The following is a 22365-nucleotide window of genomic DNA, read 5'->3' as shown; positions in this document are numbered from 1 at the left end:
AACCCTACCCACAGCCTATACAGGAAGGCAGCCAGGTGCAATATCAAGCTAGCCATTCAGGAGGGACAGCTTTGGCCAGACCTTCACCTCCTGCTTTGGAAGACTTGCTGTTTAAAGTACCAGTGCTGGGATCACTGTTGGATTTTGCTGCCAGACTGTTTGGAAGTTGCTAGGCATTAGAACAGTTTGGAGCTCGACACGAAGACAGAATAGCTGCAGTTGTCCTCAAAGGTTCCTTTTAAAGTCAGCTCTGGGCATTCCATACCTTCCTATACTGCATCCAAGTTGTTTACCCCAATAAACATAAAACACAGAGCCCTTGGACTGGTTTACTGACTTTGTGTGCTTGCTGAAAATGTGCCTGGCTGTGCAGAAGAAGGGGGACCCAAAATTCAGTGGCCTTTGAAAGAAAAGATAAAAGTAAAAGAGGGAGAGGGAGATAGAGAAAGGTAAGGAAAGAACGAAGTACAATGAATGGGAGGGAAGAAAGGGAAATGGACATGAGATGCAAGGATAAAAGCAAACAAACATACAGTAATACCTCAGATTGTGAGTAACGCGGTTAATGAGCGTTTAGCAATACAAGCTATTATTTTTTTTAAATCCTGACTCGGTTTGAGAACGTTGTCTCGCAAAACGAGCAAGATTCAAGCGTCTGTGCGGTGTACAGTACTGCATTTGGCCAGAGGTGCGGGGGCGCCAATGACATTCGGAGCTGCTCGGATGCACTCAGAGCCACTCAGAAACACTCAGAAACACTCCGTTCTTGAGTATTTGTGAGTCTCTCAGAGTGTTTTCGAGTGTCTTCAGCGCCCCCTACCTCTGGCCACATGGAGTACTGCATACCATAGAAGTCACTGTGGAATGAATTATCTGATTTTCCATTGACTTCTATGGGCAAATTCGCTTTGCTATATGAGTGCTTTGGATTACAATCATTCTTCTGGAACAAATTATGCTCATAATCCAAGGTTCCACTGTATAGCAGCCATTTGTTGGTAGTCAGCAGTGTGGTCCATATGAATTGGAGAATAAATGTGCTGGTAGCAGACAGAATCAAAAAATAGGAAAGCAAGAGAGTGACCTCAGTGCATTCCCAGGCATTTAGGAGGGCAGTTGCATTAGGAAATGACGGAAGATTCAGATGCAAAAGTATGAGCTGGCACCAGAGAATTTCAATTAATATGTGTTTGGCATCGAACTAAAGTACGCAGCTCAGTTTTTAGGCACTTGGGTCAGTCCTGCAGTATGCAGGAATATAGGGCCAGATTCACGTAGAAGTGCGGCGGGGCAACGTATCCTAGATACGTTACACCGCCGCAAGTTTTCATCGCAAGTGCCTGATTCACAAAGCACTTGCAATGAAAACCTACGCCGGCGGCCTCCGGCGTAAGCCCGCGTAATTCAAAGGGGTGTGTGCCATTTAAATTTGGCGCACTCCCGCGCCGGACCTACTGCGCATGCTTCGTTTCGAAATTCCCGCCGTGCTTTGCGCGAAGTGACGTAATTTTTTCGAACGGCGACGTGCGTAGCGTACTTCCGTATTCCCGGACGTCTTACGCAAGAAAAAAAAATTGAATTTCGTCGCGGGAACGACGGCCATACTTTAACATGGGCTGTGTAAAGTTAGGGCAGCTAAAACGACGACTAACTTTGCGACGGGAAACTAGACTAGCAGCGGCGTAGCGAACGCGAAAAACCGTCGTGGATCGCCGTAAGTACTAATTTGCATACCCGACGCTGGTTTACGACGCGAAATCCCCCCAGCGGCGGCCGCGGTATTGCATCCTAAGATCTGACAGTGTAAAACAATTACACCTGTCGGATCTTAGGGCAAACTATGCGTAACTGATTCTATGAATCAGTCGCATAGTTAGGAAGCCCCTAAAACAGAGATACGACGGCGTATCAGGAGATACGCCTTCGTATCTCTTTTGTGAATCTGGCCCATACATCCTGCAAGACTAGGGTAAACCGAAAAGGAAAAAAAATATATAATTAGTTCCCTTTAGCCCAGAGGGAAGCCCAGATTGCATCAAATGAGCAACACAATTTCTGGGTTTTCACAGAGAAATGGGAAAGAACATCAACCTGGACTTTTGTATATATAGCTCCTCAGAGGCCCTCATCTCTCATAGAATCAAGGTTGCAGTCATAAAGGCGCATGATAGAGCATCTGGGGACCCAAGTTGCACAGGCATCCTGTGGGCTTGTTGTCCTGCTAAGTTGATAGAGATCTGGGCCTCAGGGAGTAGGATCTGAGCCTTCCATTCTCTCAGACAGACCAAGGATCCACACATTATTCCTGTGATTACAGTTCCCCTCCTCCTCCAGTCAGGACTCGCAGGATTTTACTTTAGTCACCAGTTGCATATCTTTTCTAAATCTTTCATTATAAAGCCAATGTCCTTTTGGAAATGATCTGTGTTAGTTGTCAGGGCTGCTTGGCAGCTCAGGATGGCCTGCATAACCATTTTGATATTAAACTGAGCTGACATCTCTCTGTCCAAATTATATGGATTGCAGAGAATAATGCTGCGTACACACCATCACTTTATGTGATGAAAAAAAAACATTTTTTTTTGTGAAGTTTTTTCAAAATGCTCTAGCACAGCGCGGTTACATTCAGCACTCTTTTCCATTGAAGCTTGCTTCATAACTTGCTTCTGAGCATGCGCGGGTTTAAAAACGTTGTTTTAAACGTCGTTTTAGCCTACACACGGTGATTTTTTGTAACACAAAAAACGACGTTTTGAAAAACGACACAAAAAATTGAAGCTTGCTTTTTTTTGTCGGTTTTCACAAGACATAAAACAACGTTTTCCCCCACACACGGTCATTTTAATTGACGTTTTTCAAAACGTTGTTTTTTTTTCATCACATTAAGTGATGGTGTGTACGCGGCATAAGGCTTTCCAGAAATCTCTGCAGAGGAAAAATTTTGGGTATGTTTCTATTGTTATCTCTGAAGGGGGTCCAACTCAAGTACCACAACTTTGAGGCTCCAAAAAGCAGCAGCAAGGGATGGGATTGCAGAGAAAATCAAGCCAGGCAGCAAAACTATGCAACCACTGGTCTGGATGTTTGCTCCCATGGCCATCTTGGACTAACCCATAGCATCACCCAGCTTACATTAATAGACCACCACTGTTCATGATTAAATTATTGAGATTAATTTAACAATTTATGTTTTAATATTATACAGTACTTATGTGAAATAAAGGCTGAAGAATAAGTCCACTACAGAAGAAGAATTGAAGTGTATGTAAACCTTTTTTTTTTTAATGAAGACTTCTACCTGGTACAGTAGAGGATGTCAATTCATCTGTGCCCAGTCTTGCTGTGAAGAGTTAATCCAGCTCTGAGCAATCCTTAGCAAGATAAAAAACGACACACAGATAAGTTTGTGTCGCCACATCCCCACTGCTGTGACTGACATCTGATTTCTTTATCTCATGTGCAGCTTGAGAGCAGAACGTGTGTTACAATTCCAGCTTCACATCCCTCCTTCTTTCTTCTCTAGATTGGCTGCTCCACACCTCTGCATTATTGGGCATGCTGAAGTCATGTGGTACCTTTCCTGAGTTTTGACTGGATGTTACTAATCATGGGGCATAATCCTTGAGATTAGCAGAAGATCAGTGTGACTGAGGAGGATATTATTGGTGCAGTCAGCTCCCATTGCCAGCAGAAAGAGTAGGTGAGCGGGGAGTCTTGTCACAGCAGCTCAGGTAAAGAGACACACCCACGATTCCAGAGTTTTGATGCGCTCCTACTGCTGAAGGGGGTGACATTTGCAAGGTAGGGATACATGCAGGAGGTTTCCATGTATATACACCTTAATACTATGGCATTCGTTTATACTGGGTGAGTGGTGGGTTTACATCCACTTTAAAGTTAACTAATGAAATGCTGTACCCTTTTTTTTTTTCTTCACAGCATTAAAACATTTCCATACAGGCTAGTCAACAATACGTTTTATGGATGGATAGGACCAGAAACATTCTTCATATAATTATAAAATACAGAGACAATGTTGGGGACACTGTCTCTATAAACAAACCCTCTAATGCTATCATTGGACAGTATCTGGCCACTGTGTGTGGGCCAGAAGGAAAATATGCACATACTGACACATGTATGTAATAATATTCTACCTAGGCTATACTATAGGCTATAGTATCCTATGCTATATCTATTTGTGGGTCATCCTGTGAGTTCCTGTGTCCTCCGGGGTGGGTTGCCCCCCTGGGCCAGTTCTCTGGTCACCTACCTGGCGCAGTATCCACGGTGAGACTTTCTTTTGGGGTGGGTTGATATCGGCAGATGGGTGTACTCTCTTCTTTCTCTATACACAAAATTGTAAGAATATATCTCCACAATGTATAAATATACTAATGTTTAGTATTTTATTTTAGTTATGTGACAAAATCCATGTACACCCTCTAACAAAATATGTGCCTATGTATGGCTCCTGAGGAAGCGGATATTACCAAGTAAACCGCAAAACATGTAGAGTCTCTATACGCTGCACAATTATTGATGATTGGATGTATCATTGGTAATAGAATGTCCATGACGAGTTGTTTAATGGCTGTCACAATCAGTATTTTATTGTAAATGTATATATACCTTTTCTATATTCTGTAATAAAAACTTTTTATATTATAATTTTGATTGACTATCAGTTGCACAAACGATGCCATCAAAGTCCATTTTAGCCCCCCTTCTCTTTACAATAGATTGATGGGATGAAGGTATCAATTTAAATAATGTTGATATACCCTAGCACTTCAATACATATCATTGGACAGTGGATAGGTAACGCGTGAGGCCTCGTACACATGGACGGACTGTCCGATGAAAACGGTCCGCCGGACCGTTTTCATCGGACATGTCCGCTGACGGATTTTGGTCTGATGGTTGTACTCACCATCAAACCAAAATCCCAGCGTACAGGATATGCGGTGACGTGGCCGTGCCGTCGCCGCGACGATGACGCGGCGACGTGCGCGACCCTGGAAGGTCAATGCTTCCATGCATGCGTCAAATCACTTTGACGCATGCGAGGGCTTTCGGCCGAGCGGACATGTCTGGTAAGTCGTACAGACGACCGAACATGTCCGACGGACAGGCTTCCAGCAGACATGTTTCTTAGCATGCTAAGAAACATTTGTCCGCTGGAAACCTGTCCGATCCGTACAGACGACCGAACATGTCCGCTGAAACTGGTCTGCGGACCAGTTTCAGCAGATATGTTCAGTCGTGTGTACGAGGCCTAACAGGTAATAACATTTTAGTAATGAGGAAAACCAGAATTAGAGGAGCAGACTGAAGAGGACTTTCTGGTAAAATGAAAAGTCATAGTAAACAATTTGTGCTATCATAATCCCACACTCCTCTTTATACAAACTAAACTACAGGCTAGTGGAATTGTTGTGCTCTTCTGCCTCAACCTGCAACACATTCTATAGAAGCCTTTCTCAACATTCTTACCCTAGTAGAACCCTTAAAAATGTTTTAGGTCTAAGAACCACTACTAAAATAATTAAATCATTTAAAGTCATTGTAAAAATGGTCATTAAAGCACTGGTGCTGGACTGAGGCAGTAGGACTCTTTAAAGTAAATAGTGGAGTGCTCCACTTTTCAGTAAAAGTTTTCGTATATCCACAAAGATACGAGAATATCTTCACATAGTGTCCAAATGATCAACAATGAAAGAGGGCATAAGCCCCCTTTAAGAAACCTCCCAACTCTACCTTGGCAGTAGTGCCTCTCAAACAGATGTAGACAGTTAAACACACAAAGGGTGTCCAAAAGCCATTGACCACTCTGATGTCTGATGAATGTGCTCCTGAATGCAGTCTGCTTTCGATGAATACTCCTGGTCTAGCTACATGATAATGGATGAAGCAAGGTTAGCTGGAGACAGTGCCCTTTGCAGATTGCAGCAGCTCAGCAGACTTTGCTCCAACTGGCAGTGTGTATCTTCCCTATGTGCAACTTTCCCTAATGATCCTATGGAACTACCCACTGCAGCCTGCTGCTTTTCCCCTCCACTGCCCTCCTGCCTCTCCCAGGTCCAGTGGGTGCACAATGCACAGCTAATATAATTTGCCAAACAGACATTAGTCATATACAAAATACAAGAGAAAAACCTATTAATTTGACTGACATTTCTTTAAAAATGTTCTCTGGGGTGGTGCTAATTTTGTTTACAGAGTGCTAAACAAAAATAGTTTTACACATAGATTAAAGTATGCCCTTCCAACGTATGGTGTCGCTGTTGGGAGTCTCGGAAATAACCTTAAAGCCTCGTACACACGATAGGTTAACCAGAGGACAACGGTCTGAAGGACCGTTGTCCTAGGTTAACCTATGAAGCTGACTGATGGTCCGTCGTGCGTACACACCATCAGTTAAAAAAACTATTGTGTCAGAACGCGGTGACGTAAAACACGACGTGCTGAAAAAAACTAAGTTCAATGCTTTCAAGCATGCGTCGACTTGATTCTGAGCATGCCTGGATTTTTAACCGATGGTTGTGCATACTAACGATCGGTTTTGACCTATCGGTTAGCAATCCATCGGTTACATTTTTAAGGAAGTTGCCATTTTTTTGACCTATGGTTAAATAACCTATGGGGCCTACACACGATTGGTTTGGACCGATGAAAACGGTCCTTCAGACCGTTGTCCTCTGGTTAATCTATAGTGTGTACGAGGCCTTAGGGTTTTCGTTTACACTTGTATTTCCCTCTGAAAAGTGATTTCTGTTGGATTGTTATACAAAAAAATGGATATACTGCGCTGCTTAAACAAAAATAATAATAAGACCAGCTGCTCACACGGCTAATAAAGACACATTAGCTGGAGAAAGCAGGAAAAACAATGTGTAGCGCTTTGGTCAAATAAATGTGAAATAAATGTTCCTCATAGGAACACGAACAATGGTGATAAACAAAAAAATTCCGTGAAGAAATTCCTGGGTGAGATGAGTAAAGTCCAATATGTATAGTTAAATAACATAAAGTCCATGTATCTAAAAATCACCACGTGCAGAGATGAAAAAAACTTGATTAAACTCCCATAATAGTTAGTTCAATAGTGAGTGATCACCGCCACCAATGATAGCAAATGGAGGCTTACCGGAGATGGTGGACCTGAAATGACATATGTCAAACAAGTCTAAACAGGCTTAGGCCCCATACACACAATAGAATTTATCCGCGAATACGGTCCAGCGGACCGTTTCCGCGGATAAATCCTCTCGTGGATTTCGGCGGATTTTCATGCGATGGTGTGTACACACCATCGCATTGAAATCCGCGCCGAAATCCTCTTGCGATGACGTGTCGCGCCGTCGCCGCGATTATAATCGCGGCGACGTGCGCGACGCTGTCATATAAGGAATTCCACGCATGCGTCAAATCATTACGACGCATGCGGGGGATCCCTTCGGACGGATGGATTCGGTGAGTCTGTACAGACCAGCGGATCCATCCGTTTGGATGGATTCCAGCAGATGGATTTGTTCTGCATGTCAGCGAATATCCGATCTGCTGGAATCCATCCCAGGGGAGATATATCCGCGGATAAAGATCCGCTGGCGTGTACACACCATAGGATCTATCCGCTGAAACCCATTTGCTGGGATTTATCTGCGGATGGATTCTATGGTGTGTATGGGGCCTTAGAGTACCAGGCAGGGTACACAGAACCAATGGTTGCAACTTGCAATCATCCAAGGCATTTGCTAGAAGTTAGGTGTTATCAATCAATGCATAACCATGTAACGGATAACCTTAGGTCCTTCCTTGGTTCTGGAAAAGCTTGGTGTTTGATTGTGTCCTTTCTCAGACTGATTGGGAATGGGAAAGTCTGCCAATAACGAAGGTGCCAATAACGAAGGCAGACTTTCCCATTCCCAATCAGTCTGAGAAAGGACACAATCAAACACCAAGCTTTTCCAGAACCAAGGAAGGACCTAAGGTTATCCGTTACATGGTTATGCATTGATTGATAACACCTAACTTCTAGCAAATGCCTTGGATGATTGCAACCATTGGTTCTGTGTACCCTGCCTGGTACTCTAAGCCTGTTTAGACTTGTTTGACGTATGTCATTTCAGGTCCACCATCTCCGGTAAGCCTCCATTTGCTATCATTGGTGGCGGTGATCACTCACTATTGAACTAACTATGATGGGAGTTTAATCAAGTTTTTTTCATCTCTGCACGTGGTGATTTTTAGATACATGGACTTTATGTTATTTAACTATACATATTGGACTTTACTCATCTCACCCAGGAATTTCTTCACGGAATTTTTTTGTTTATCACCGTTGTTCGTGTTCCTATGAGGAACATTTATTTCACATTTATTTGACCAAAGCACTACACATTTTTTTTTTCCTGTTGGATTGTTATGTTGTCTCCTCACCGCCTTTTTTAAACTCTTCTAAAAATCCACTTTTGCACTGCAAATGCATGCATTGCATGCACTTGCAAGAAGATGGCATTGAGGTGAATGGGTCACATTCAGTGGGCAGTAGAGCCCGCCAAATGCAACAGTGGATATAGTTTTTACCACATCCCCATCTGCTGCCTTTGCAGCTTAAGCAGGATTAGTTGGGAGAGCAGAGAAAATTCTGCACGGATGCATGTATTTACTATCTTTGAACAGGAAGGGTAAATTGAGGCCTTAGTGAGTCTGTAACTGTGAGATACTGTGACAGCATTAAGGGACACCACAAAGAAGAATTTGTGTCTTTCCCACGTTGTCATTCCCATGCAGTACAAAATGACTCCCTTTTTTGTAAATAGTAAAATGTTCCTCATGTGGTGGACTTCCCATTTTGTTGCATTTGGTTACTGTAGTCATGTCCAGAAGTCTGACTTTTTTTTTGACCCAGGGATTTAATTTTTTTCAAAATTCAAATCATTTAGACCTGTTTGACTGAACTGCCCATAAACTGATAAACTGAAAACACATAAACTGACCAGAGGCATATAGAAGTAAAACTACTTGTGATTGTGGCAAAAATATGTAAAATAGTTGTGAAATCATTAGGGAAAATGCCATGATTTATTTTAGAAAGGATGGCACTTAGCTGACATGTTTTAGTCATTGGAGCTTAGCAGATCATATCTGTTTGTGAATTTATATTAAATATAATGTCCTGGTTATTCACATGTCTGCAGGAATTCTGTGTATGTTTTGTTTTATTTACTTGATTTGTGGACATATACTGTAGATGTGAGGTTGTATGTGTATTTTCTTTACTGAATCAGGCCCTCTGATGTTCATAAATCAAAGTGTATGCTACTTAGTTTGCCTAGAGCTGGTTCTATGTTTTCTCCTACAAAGATCCCATCAGCTAGTAAAATGTAAGCATGTACCAGGCTTTACCATGAAGTACAATGGCCCCCTTTGTTTATAGCATCGGCCATCTTATACCAGTCAGGTTTAGAAGTTGAAGCAGCACTTATCCTTTAAGAGTATTACATCAGCATGACTTTCCCCTTCTCTCAGTGAGTTCCTCTTTCACTTTCTGGGCCTGATCTGCTAATGGAAATTAAAAATAATAGGGATAAATCACTATAATACCTTTACATTGTGGACTTTCATGTGTGTGTGGATGTATGCATGCATAGAGAATGTAATCCCTGAATCTACCCGGCGAATAATACGCTGGGCTATGCCCAGCCTTTCCACCCCCTTCTTCATTTATAGAAGCTGTACTATAGCTTTCAGCAATGAAAAACCATCAACATATTAAGGAGGCGGATATTTCATTCACCCGCTCATCCTCTATTCATAAAGCGCTTTGCATTGTTTAAAACTATAGTGAAGCTTCTATGAATGGAGGAGAGGGACGGAAAGGGGGGGGGGCATAGTCGGCACTCTTGACAAGTTCCTATTAGACATAATGAATAATCTGAATTCATTTGGATCTATTCATTTTTATTCTAGAGAGCGTAGTGTGAATATTCTAATGTGATTTTTTTGTATTGGGGTTGAACTTGAGAGACCATTTGTATGTGCGCGGCCCAACAAAGTCAGTTGGGAATAGGGAAATTAATTTAACTTAATGAGTAACTGCACTTTTGTAGAGAAAAAAAAACATTCCCCTCTGAGAGTTCAATGTACATTGCAAGCATTTTAACAAACTTTGTTGCAGATTCCTACCTTTTGTTGTTCTGAAGAAATTACTGTGTTTTTGTCTGTGTCCAATGGCACAGTGAGTCTATAATTATAAACCAGGTACTGCACTTGGGGGGCTCTAATGAGGAAAATTGCAGGGGCTGCATTCCTTTAGATGTGATTTCCTAGTGGGAGTATCTTATAAAAAATTACATGGAAATAGCAGGCTGCACCTTGTTCCCTTTTCCAAATACCAACGTATCTAATAAATATATAGACACTTACAAATTTGTTGTCAAAATAACTGGTGGCAGCACATTTATTGTGATAATATCAATAACTAAATAATAACCACATACTGATGAATAATTTATCAATAAATAAACCTACACAGTTTTTTAACTGGAAATCAAAATAGCTCAGTCATTAAGGACTCAAGCTTAAATATAATGAATATAGATAGCATCAGTCCCCCCTTTCAATCAAAAGGGTGACGATACCACATAACGTACCTTGCAAAGAGAGAGGGGTGGGGAGCTTGTTGAGAGGACACTGTCCAACAGGCAAATTGCCCACAGCAGAGCCCCTTTATATAATGAGCCCCACTAGTTCTAGAACTTTCCAATGTACCATGTGACTTAACAGAATTTTCCCATTGGACACATAGGGCCAGATTCACAGCGGAGATACGACGGAGTATCTCAGATACTTCGTCGTATCTCTCAGAGTATCTATGCGACTGATTCATAGAATCAGTTACGGATAGATAGCCCTAAGATCCGACAGGTGTAATTGTTTTACACTGTCGGATCTTAGGATGCAGTACCGTCACTGCAAGCCCACAAAAATCAGTATGGCCAACGCGTTTCGCACTGGCGTCAGTGCTTAGTCATGACTAAGCACTGACGCCAGTGCGAAACGCGTTGGCCATACTGATTTTTGTGGGCTTGCAGTGACTGTATGCACAGTTGAAAATAAAGACATCTCTTTTAAAGAAAATTTTGGAGTGCGGCTGTCCAGCTTTTGTTCTTTTATTTTTGCTATTACCGCATCGCCAGCACCCTGGTGGTTCAACAACCCCTGATCATCACGAGGCTCACCTGGAGCGGTGAGAATTCTGTCTAGGATGCAGTACCGTGGCCGCCGCTGGGGGGAGTTTGCATCGTAAACCAGCGTCGGGTATGCAAATTAGGAGTTACGGTTCGCTACGTCGCTGCTAGTCTAGTTTCCCGTCGCAAATTTAGTCGTCGTTTTGGGTGCCCTAACTTTACACAGCACACGTATGTGCTGTGTAAAGTATGGCCGTCGTTCCCACTTCGAAATTGAAAAATTCACTTTGTTTGCGTAAGACGTCCGGGAATACGGAAGTACGCTACGCACGTCGCCGTTCGAAAAAATTACGTCACTTCGCGCAAAGCACGACGGGAATTTCAAAACGGAGCATGCGCAGTAGGTCTGGCGTGGGAGCGCGCCTAATTTAAATGTCACACACCCATTTAAATTACGCGGGCTTACGCCGGAGGCCGCCAGCGTAGGTTTTCATTGCAAGGGCTTTGTGAATCATGCACTTGCGATGAAAACTTGCGGCGGTGTCTACGATACGTTATGCCGCCGCTAGTCTACGTGAATCTGGCCCTTAGTACCTGCCTTTCCTGCCTAAACTTTATTTAAAATCTTAAAGGGACAGTAGCCTATATCCTAATCATGGGAATGTAGGCTACATCTTGTTCCCTCTTCAGAATATCAACTTATCTAATAAGTAAATAGACACATACAACTCTGTTGGCAAAATAACTGGCTGCAGCACGTTTATTGGTGTCTCTTTATTGTGTCTCAGCCAATGAGGAGGAGTGTCCGGACAGCTTAGACATTCATGGACATCGCTGGAGAGAGACAGGGCTCAGGAAATTAGTTAGTGGGGCTTTCAGTAGATAAGCCGACCTAACTCAGAATCTACGCCGACTTATGTTTAAGTGTATGCTCAAACAGAGATACGCTTAAACATATCTAAGATACCACGGTTTGCGCCGTCCTATGTTAGATTGCAATATTTCGGATGGCCGCTAGGTGGCGCTTCCATTTCGGTCGGCGTAGAATATGTAAATGAGTAGATACGCCGATTCACGAACGTACGCCCGGCCGACGGAGTACTTTTACGCCGTTTACGTTAGAGTTAGGCCGCCTAAAGTTAGAGCTTAGCCCTACATGGAATAGTAATGTTAAGTATGGCCGCCGTTCCCGCGTCGAAATTCGAAATTTTTACGTCGTTTGCGTAAGTCGCCCGTGAATCAGGATTTACGTCGTTTACGTCCACGTCAAAATCAATAGGCCCGTGCGGCGTACTTAGCCGCAATGCACACTTGGAAATGTAGGCGCCCGGCGCATGCGCAGTAAAAAGAAACGTCAAAAACGTAAGGTCAAGCCTTATTAACATAAAACACGCCCCCCTTACACACATTTGAATTCGGTGCCCTAACGCCCGCCCGCTTTTGGCTACGCCGCCGTAACATAGCAGGCAAGTACATTGTAAATCATGTACTTGCCTCGCTAACTTACGGCGGTGTAGCTTAAATGCCTTAAGTTGCCTTAAGTTGCGGCAACGTACCTGAATCTAGGTATATGTGTCTATATGAAAAAAACGGCTATAAGAGACATAAACTTTTCCATTATTTTATTAACCTGACGTCTAATTTTTCGATTTTTTTAAATTCTGGATAACACAACCATATATGTCTAGGAACAATTTCCGAAAGTAACCAAATGGTATGAAATTAATTTCGGATTCATTCTTTATGTTATGATTCGGAGATTCTGATGGATCCACCTCATCCAACCCAAACACAATAAACAGGAATCATCTTATTTCACTTTTATATCTTACTGTATTTATCCATATATTTCTTCTAGGACCTAAAATTAAATAGAGAGATAAGGTCTACCATAGATCTTAACTGGGATTTCCATCTCCCCAAACTTTTAATGATAGAATCATTGGGGTAGATCCACATACCTCCGCTGCGCCTGGCGCAGATGTGAGATACGGTACGCCGCTGTAACTTACCTGGCTTTGGTTTGAATCCTCAATGAATTCGCACCGTTATTTACGGCGGCGTAGTGTATCTCTCGTGGCAGAATTTAAATTGGGCGGGTAGGGGGCATGTTTCATTTAAATGAAGCACGTCCCCGCGCCAAACGAACTGCGCATGCGCGTCCTTAAAATTTCCTGCCGTGCATTGCGCTAAATGACGTTGAAGCATCCTGGTCTTCCATAACACCTCAGCAGTGCCACAGGCTGATAGTAATTGCTGCAAAAGGGGCCCAAACCAAGTTCTGAGTACGTATGCATGCTTATACTTTTCAGAGGTCCGATATTGTTCTATGTACAATCCTTGTTTTATTGATTGCATGTAATATTCTAATTTTCTGAGATTGTGGATTTGGGGTTTTCATGAGCTGTAAGCCATAATCATCACAATGATTATGAACTATCTTGCTTTGCATGTAATGAGTCTATCTCATATATTAGTTTCACCTTTTAAGTTGCATTAGTGAAATAAATTTTGCACGATATTCTAATTTTTCGAGTATCACCTGTTTATTTTAATTTTTTATTAGCTGCATGCTAGCCATGATTTCAAAAATTACAAAACAGCAAATACTTTTTTAAAAAGGTTTTGCAATTTCCCCCATATAGTATTTTTTCTGTGCTATTAATGAATGTTTCTTTCAAAGACATTAAAACTTTAAGCACCCTATGGTGTTATACAGAATAATACTAAACAAAAATGTAATAGCTAGTAAAATGTGGAACACATTCGATAATTATATTTCTATCACAGGCAACACAAAACTGCTGATTGCAAATTATCTGTAACTATTTTCATTTCAACAAGGAAGAAAGAATTACTAAAGTATGTACACGGAAATTGTGCAATATTATGTCTTACAATGCATGCCTAAATTACATATCTTTCATGCTTTTATTTGCATTTAACTTCTGCTCAGGTGTCCAAAGTAGAACACCTGTTTTATGAATATACATTGAAATAAATTAACATATCAATATGTACTAGTGCTGTTTGTCACATCTTATAATACAAAAAAAAAAAAAAAATGCTGACTTTTCCATACTACAGGCAGTTAGGCTTAAATCAGAGCTACAGTCAAAATAAAGATTGCCTTACCTGGCAATATGCTTGTTCTGTTTCTTTTTAAAATTTGCCCTAACAGTATTTGCACAAAAAAATGTCATGCAATTTGTCCAATATCAAGTACAGTGCAGTTCCAGCCTAAACTTTTTATTTTGATTTGGTTAGGGCCTCTGTTGTCTCTATCCCTTCTAGGGAGATTTAGGCCTCGTACACACGATAGGATCGCCAGAGGACAACGGTCTGAAGGACCGTTTTCATCAGTCCAAACCGATCGTGTGTAGGCCCCATAGGTTATTTAACCTTCGGTCAAAAAAATGAGAACTTGCTTTAAAATTGAACCGATGGACGACTAACCGATAGGTCAAAATCGATCTTTAGTATGCAAAAGCATCAGTTAAAAACCCGCGTATGCTCAGAATCAAGTCGACGCATGCTTGGAAGCATTGAACTTCGTTTTTTTCAGCACGTCGTTGTGTTTTACGTCACCATGTTCTGACACGATCGTTTTTTTAACTGATGGTGTGTACGCACGACGGACCATCAGTCAGCTTCATCAGTTAACCGATGACAACGGTCCTTCAGACCATTCTCATCAGATGGACTGATCGTGTGTATGAGGCTTTACCCTCACCTCCTGTCAGGTCAGGAAGTATCAGAAAAATTCCTCCAAAATTGGCAAATAAAAAACACATTTGTTATATAGTGAAAAAAGGTTAGTACTTCTGACAGTGTTTTATTTTCCTTTCCACAGGGACAGAATGTGAGGTAAAATCTCTCAACAAAATCACAGACAAAAAAACTAAATTATTGCAATTTTTTTTCAGTAGTGTTTATTGAGTTTTCAAGGAAATAATAATAATACACAGGGTATATGTTATAAAAATACAGTTATTGGCATGTTCATCACAGTTAGAAGGAATGGGAACATAGACAGGCGTATGATGGTGTCATGGAAACATAACAGTTGCAATTGGAAAAGTGACACAATAAGAAATCATTCATACATGTAGAGGACACTGGGAAATGGATGGTAGAAAAAGAACAAAGAATAGAAGGGAAGAAGTGAGCACCTTGGGTGCAACACAAAACCAAAATAGGGGGGACCCCACCCCCCCTAAATTTACAGGACTTGCAAACAAGTGGGTCCACAGTTTTGGGAAATTTAGCCATTGAGTCTGTAAGCCTCATCATCAGTTTCTAACTTAGTCTTTACCAGGCATTGGAGGGATGGTCAGCGGCAATGAGATATTTAGAATCTTTGATGTATTATGATTTCTAAGGAGAGTAAAGCGCTTACCAAATTGTGATAGAGTAGCCATCAGATTGAGGAGGGTAATGGGTGACATTGGGGTTGGTTATGAACATTATTATATCATCTGCAAACAGACTAAATTTGTGCTTGTGTCCAGCTACTGAGTGTATCCTGAGTAGTTGTCAGAAACCATGAATCAGACCAAAACAGAAGTACAGTTAAATCACACTTGTTTAATAATAATAACAATAAAAAGATAAATAGAATAAGCGTAGTCAAAACAAAGCCAGAGTTCAGCAACCGGATCGGATAATCAGCCAAGACAAATGTCAGCGAGCCAGAGATATACATAGTAGAACAGCAAGCAGGATCAGGAGACCAAAGAGATGTCAGCCGAGCATAGTCTTCAACAGGAACGCAGGAGAAAGTCTCTGTGATGTTGACCAAGGCGAAGGCAGAGAGCAAGTGAACTGGAAGGCTTAAGTAGTCAGGACTGACAAGCCGGATCATCAACAGGTGAGTCACCATGGAGAGATAGGAGCTGGCAATTAGCCGACAGCTGAGCGGCCAGCTCAGAGAAGGAAGGGATGAGTCCAGCCCTGACAGTACCCCCTCCTCAATGACCCCTCTCCCTTGGAGGACCACCGGGCTTGAGGGCAAAACGTCTATGGAAATTACGGAGGAGGACAGGGGAATGTACGTCCGAGGATGAGACCCAAGAGCGTTCCTCCGGACCAAACCCTTTCCAATGCACTAGGCACTGTATCCGCCCACAGAACCTACTGTCAACAATGGACTGTACTTTATACTCCTCATTGCTCTCAACCTGAAGCAGCCAGACACTGTCCCCAACCTTGTAGGAAGGCGCAGGCAGGCTTCTGTGGTCAGCATGGAGTCTGTACCTATCGTTAGCATGTCGCAAAGCCTCCTGGACTTGTGCCCAAGTGGAACGAAAACCACAGAGATGCTCCTCTAACGCAGGAATACTCTGCGGAACAAAAAACTCAGGCAACATAGGATCAGGATGTGCCAACACAGGAGCAGAAACAAAGGCAGCCTTGAGACTCTCATAGGCCTTAATAGACTCCAAAGACCAACTCTGTGGGTTACCGTCCTTTCTGGTCATATTAGTCAGAGGCTTGACCAGAGACGAGAAGTTACGATAACATTTCTGATAATAGTTGGCAAAGCCAAGAAAACTGTCACGTACCTGATGGTGGTGAGCCTGATATAGCAGAGGGAGGCCTCCCTTACAGCTCCCACTCTCGGCCCCTGGTAAAGTAACAGGAAGCGCAGGAGTGATGAGTGGTACGAGTGCCTGGCATGATTAACAGGGGTAGAGGTAATCTGGACGTTCAGGAACTCCTCAGGAACTGGGAAGCTGAAGCAGCTGACAGGTTAGGAAGACAGGAGCTGAATCACTGGCCCGGAACCAGGAACAAACGGGCTCAATTCAGCAGACTGGAACAGCTTGGACTGGAACCAGGACAGACAGGAATCGTTCAGCAGACTGGACTGGAACTAGGACAGACAGGAATCCTTCAGCAGACTGGACTGGAACAGCTTGGACTGGAACCAGGACAGACAGGAATCCTTCAGCAGACTGGACTGGAACTAGGACAGACAGGAATCCTTCAGCAGACTGGACTGGAACTAGGAACAGACTGGAACCATTCAGCAGACTGAACTATAACTAGGAACAGACTGGAACCGTTCAGCTGGACTGGAACTAGGAACAGATTGGAACTGTTCAGCTGGACTGGAACTAGGAACAGATAGGAACCGTTCAGCAGACTGGAGCAGACTGGATGGTCAGACAGGCTGGGTCGGTTATCAGGCAGTCGGCGAGGTACAGAGGTGCAGACAGAAGGGTAGTCAGAACAGGCCAAGGATCAGGTGCAGGCGGATGGCTGGAATAGTCACAGGTAAGCCGGGGTCTTTCACAGGTTAAGTCACAGATCAGATTTCAGATAAGCAAACGCTGTAGAGCAGACAGCAGGGATGGTGTGTGAGAGGCCGGCTTAAATAACCCGCCTGGCTCCAACAGAGGTGTGCACACGTGCACGCATGCGCATTCACGGCTGCAGCCGCGATCGGGAGATGCAAAGTCTTAAGCGCCTGTTTCTGGCAGAATCTTCATAACAAAAAAGCTGCAGAGGACGTAAACCCATGAGTCGAGGCCACTGTAGGACTGCTGAAAGTTTCTCTGGGTCCATCAAAAAAACAGCAGTGGAAGTTACATGTCCAAGCCCAGGAATTGAACCTGTTCACAATGGAATTCGCACTTCTCCAATTTACAATAGAGATTGTTCTCTCTTAGTTTCTGAAGCACACAACATACATCTGTGTTGTGGCTCTCCAGGGACTTAGAAAATATGAGGATATCGTCGAGATAAACCACCACACATAACTGCTCGAAGGACATTGTTAATAAACTCCTGGAAAACTGCCGGAGCGTTACAAAGGCCAAAAGGCATTACGAGATACTCATATTGACCTGTTATGGTATTGAACGTAGTTTTCCACTCGTCGTCCTCCTTAATCCTGACGAGATTGTATGCCCCTCTCAATTCAACCTTTGTGAAAACCGCTGCACCCTTGAGGCAGTCAAATAACTCTGTAATCAATGGAATCGGATAGGCATTCTTAATCGTGACACAATTGAGACCCCTATAATCAATACAAGGTCTCAGCTCACCACTCTTCTTCTTTACAAAAGCTCTGGACTTACTTATGTGCATACTTAAGGTGGGCTTTAGCAGTGGAGTACAGAGCTGCCATCCAATTATAAAACTGCAGTCTAAAGCCCCATTTCCGTAGGATATGAAATAGGAAAGGCCACAAGAGGGAATCAAATGCTTTTTTGACTTGAAATGATAACAACATAAACAGTATATTATGCTTTTGCTTCACTTTAGTCAGAAAAGTTATCCTGCATGAGCCACAAATGTAGGTATGTACAAACATCACATGTTTACACTAGCCTCTAATGGGACTTTGTTGGCAACCACACAATTTATACAAAAGGATCAACATTTTGTAAAAAAAAAAGTACAAACATGGTATTTATTTATATATAACATCATAAAACATCTACCACAAAGCTTGTGGTACATTAAAAGCATTTTTTGTTGTAGAAGTACATCATACAAATAACAAAGGATCTACATCACATAAGTGTAAATGATGTTTAGTTGTACAACCAGTTGTCATTTGCTGTCAGAGATATTATTTCCACAGTAAATTTTCAACTGGAATAATCCAATGTGTTTCAAACAGAAAAAATATCATGTCCTTCATCAGGATAGTACCACAACCATATGCAACTGTGACTCGACCTATGATCCTCGAGAACATCCAACAGGTGGATTCATAGTGCACAAGGGGAGAGAGCGAGCTCGCAAGCAACAGAGCCAGAGGAGAACAAAATGGCGGTACCCATTCATCAACTCTCAGGGATGTCTCTTTCTTTACCCAATAAGGATCATTCCCCTCTCTGTCCAACTGGTTGGGGTTATGTAAAAATTTGATGCTCTTGCCTGAACCATGTAGGGTCCAGACTTCTGGTCATAATTAAAGTATTATTTTCTGTTGCTATTCTTCGAAATGAAGGCAGACACTGGCAATAGCTTATTTACACTCAATTTTAATAATGCGTGTAAGGATAGAGTTTATCTTTAACTAATTTGTAGTAGAAAAACAGCAGTTATTTATAAAACATTATTGTAGCGCCCCCTACTTTCAGTATGGGCACTACGCTAAAGTTAGTGGGGAATGGGAGAGTTATTTTGCTCCCATTCACAATTTGCTAAATTTGGGCTGCTGTCATTCCTGAACTATCCTGTAGGTCAGTCTGCGCTCCAGGGATGCGATCCCATCCCTGGGCGACAGTTGGCGCTAGAGGGGTTCTGGCAGAGCCACTTTTCCCCAGCAGCCAATTGGAGGAGTTTTCCCTCGCGGGGCATGCTGGGGGAGAGTATATCTGTGGCAGACGGCATTTTGTGTTGTTCTTCGTGGGTTCCAGGTTCCAGGCACGGCACCCATCTTCATGGTGTGCGCATCCAACGGACCCCGGCGATGGCCTACCAGGCCGGGGTCACACGCTACGCGGAGCTCCATGTTGCTGAAAGGGGCCACAGTGACTTACTGGGTTCCCAACTCTACTGAGGAGATCCCAGGCTGGATGCCGTTCGATGGGGGGTCGGCTTGAGGAGAACCCGGAGGCAGGTTGTCCAACAGGGCTTGAACGAACCATCGGGGATCTGGTGACCGGAACATTGACAGGTACACTTCAACTGTCACCCGGTGACCCTTATTTAATCTACTGGGAGGATTCGCTCAATCCGTTCGGTTCACTTAAAGTACTAGGCCTGTGGCAGAGGCCCTAGAGCCAGGCCTGTGGCAGAGGCATGTTCCTCCCAGCAGCCTAAAGTGACACTTCGGCTGCCAGGCTTGTGGCAGGAGTCTGTCCGGGGGCACTTCACCCACTCTGGCAAGAGTGGCGACAAACTGTAACTACTACTACTGTGCTGTTGAGAGCAGGATTGCTCGGTTCTTACCCAGGCCTGATACTGCGAAGTTCTCTTTTTCTTCATCAACCTTCTTGCTATACCTCATGTTGATGTTGGCCATGTTGGGCCTGGAAATAAAGCATTTGAAAACCTTTATTCATTGACTGGACATTTGCGCACTACTTTGCTTACTACTCTGCTCATCAACTACACCCCTAGACAACACTGAGAGGTAACTTAATATGCCGATCCCAAAAACAACCAGCAGCTCCTGAGGGGGTAGCGCTACACTATCATATGGGATTGATTCTGGGCTAAGACCACAAACGTGCTGCTAAGTTAAACTATGCCTTTTCCTTCCTAGTCAAAGTTGTTATTCCCTGGCACTAACTTAAAAAGTATGGTTTCCTTGATCTCAAAGTTATATCGTATACCAGTAATTTGATAGCTAGTGCAACCCTATCCTAGTGTCTTTATTAGGAAAGCAAGGAGTACTTCAGAAGTGTAACTATAACCACAGTGGAATGGGGATGGGGTAACTGAAAGAGTGCTTGTTCTTTTGAAAAACAACAGACTTACTGGCCAGATCACCATATGAAATTAAAGAATGGAATCTTAAAAAGAAAACGAATGCAGCCATTACATCTAAGGCCTCGTACACACGACCGAACATGTCCGCTGAAACTGGTCCGCGGACCAGTTTCCGCGGACATGTCCGACCGTGTGTACGGCCTAGCGGACAGGTTTCCTGGCCTAGCGGACAGGTTTCCAGCGGACAAAAGTTTCTTAGCATGCTAAGAAACTTGTCCGCTGGAAAGCTGTCCGTCGGACATGTCCGATGGTTAGTATGACTCATCGGACATGTCCGCTGGTTATGACGTATAACCAAAGGCCCGAAATCCTGCGCATGCGTCGAATTGATTCGACGCATGCGTGGAAGCATTGAACTTCCGTGTCAGAGAACGTCGGTGTCTTCTACGTCACCGCGTTCTCTGTCCGCGGAGATTTTGGTCTGATGGTGTGTACACACATCAGACCAAAACCTCCCAGCAGACATGTCCGATGAAAACGGTCCACGGACCGTTTTCATCGGACATGTTCGATCGTCTGTACAAGGCTTAAGAGTAGCAAGCTGCAATGTAATACATGTTTGCTTTTTGGGTTTAATACTGCTTTAATTCACTGACTTATATTGTTCCCTAGGCTTGGAGAATAATAAATTACAAATTACACTTTAGTTTTGGCATGGATCTTTTAAGGTACAGCATTCGTTTTTCTGTTAAAACACATTTTTATTGCTCATATTTGCTAAAAAAAGAACACCAATATGTATTCTTTTTACACAACAAATGTATATCATAATAAAATACAAAAACATAAAAGGAGATCAGCATTCAGACTAAGTATGTTCACATATAATAGTCTTTACTACTCAACGCGTTTCTTGGACATTTTGTAGGCACCTGTATATGGGAGTTTCCCGTGGCCCTTTTGGTTGGTCTTCCTCTTGTTGTTTCCTTCTCTTTCTTCCCCCCCTTTCACCTCTGTATGGTGGGGGTAAGAATTTTAATGCAATGTGTGGTGGCATAACCACAAATTAACTGTTTAAAAAAAATTGGATTGCTGACAATTTGTTATCTAATTTAGATTGCATAAATACATAAATTCTATATTGGCGGCTCCTGTCAAAGAGGACAATGTCCAAGAAAAGTATTGATCTGCAAAGACTACTGTATGTGAACATACTTAGGCCTCGTACACACGGACGGACTGTCCGCTGAAAAAGGTCCGCCGGACCGTTTTCAGCGGACAGTCCGCTGCCGGATTTCTGTCTGATGGTTGTACACACCATCAAACAGAAATCCGCGCGGACAAGATACGCGGTGACGTGGCCGCGCCGTCGCCGCGACTATTACGCGGCGACGTGCGCGGCCCTGGAAGGTCAATGCTTCCACGCATGCGTCGAATCACTTCGACGCATGCGAGGGCTTTCGGCCGAGCGGACATGTACGGTGAGTCTGTACAGACGACCGAACATGTCCGACGGACAGGCTTCCAGCGGACATGTTTCTTAGCATGCTAAGAAATTTTTGTCCGCTGGAAAACGGTCGGCTGGACAAATGTCCGCTGGAAACCTGTCCGATCGGCTATACACACGACCGAACATGTCTGCTGAAACTGGTCCGCGGACCAGTTTCAGAGGACATGTTCGTTCGTGTGTACGGGGCCTTAGTATTAATGCTGATATCCTTTTATACTTTTGTATTTTATTATGATATACATTTGTGCAATAAGAATATATATT

The sequence above is a fragment of the Rana temporaria genome, chromosome 2 (genome assembly GCF_905171775.1).
Source record: "Rana temporaria chromosome 2, aRanTem1.1, whole genome shotgun sequence".
Classification (NCBI taxonomy): Eukaryota; Metazoa; Chordata; class Amphibia; order Anura; family Ranidae; genus Rana; species Rana temporaria.
This window is presented reverse-complemented; position numbering follows the sequence as displayed.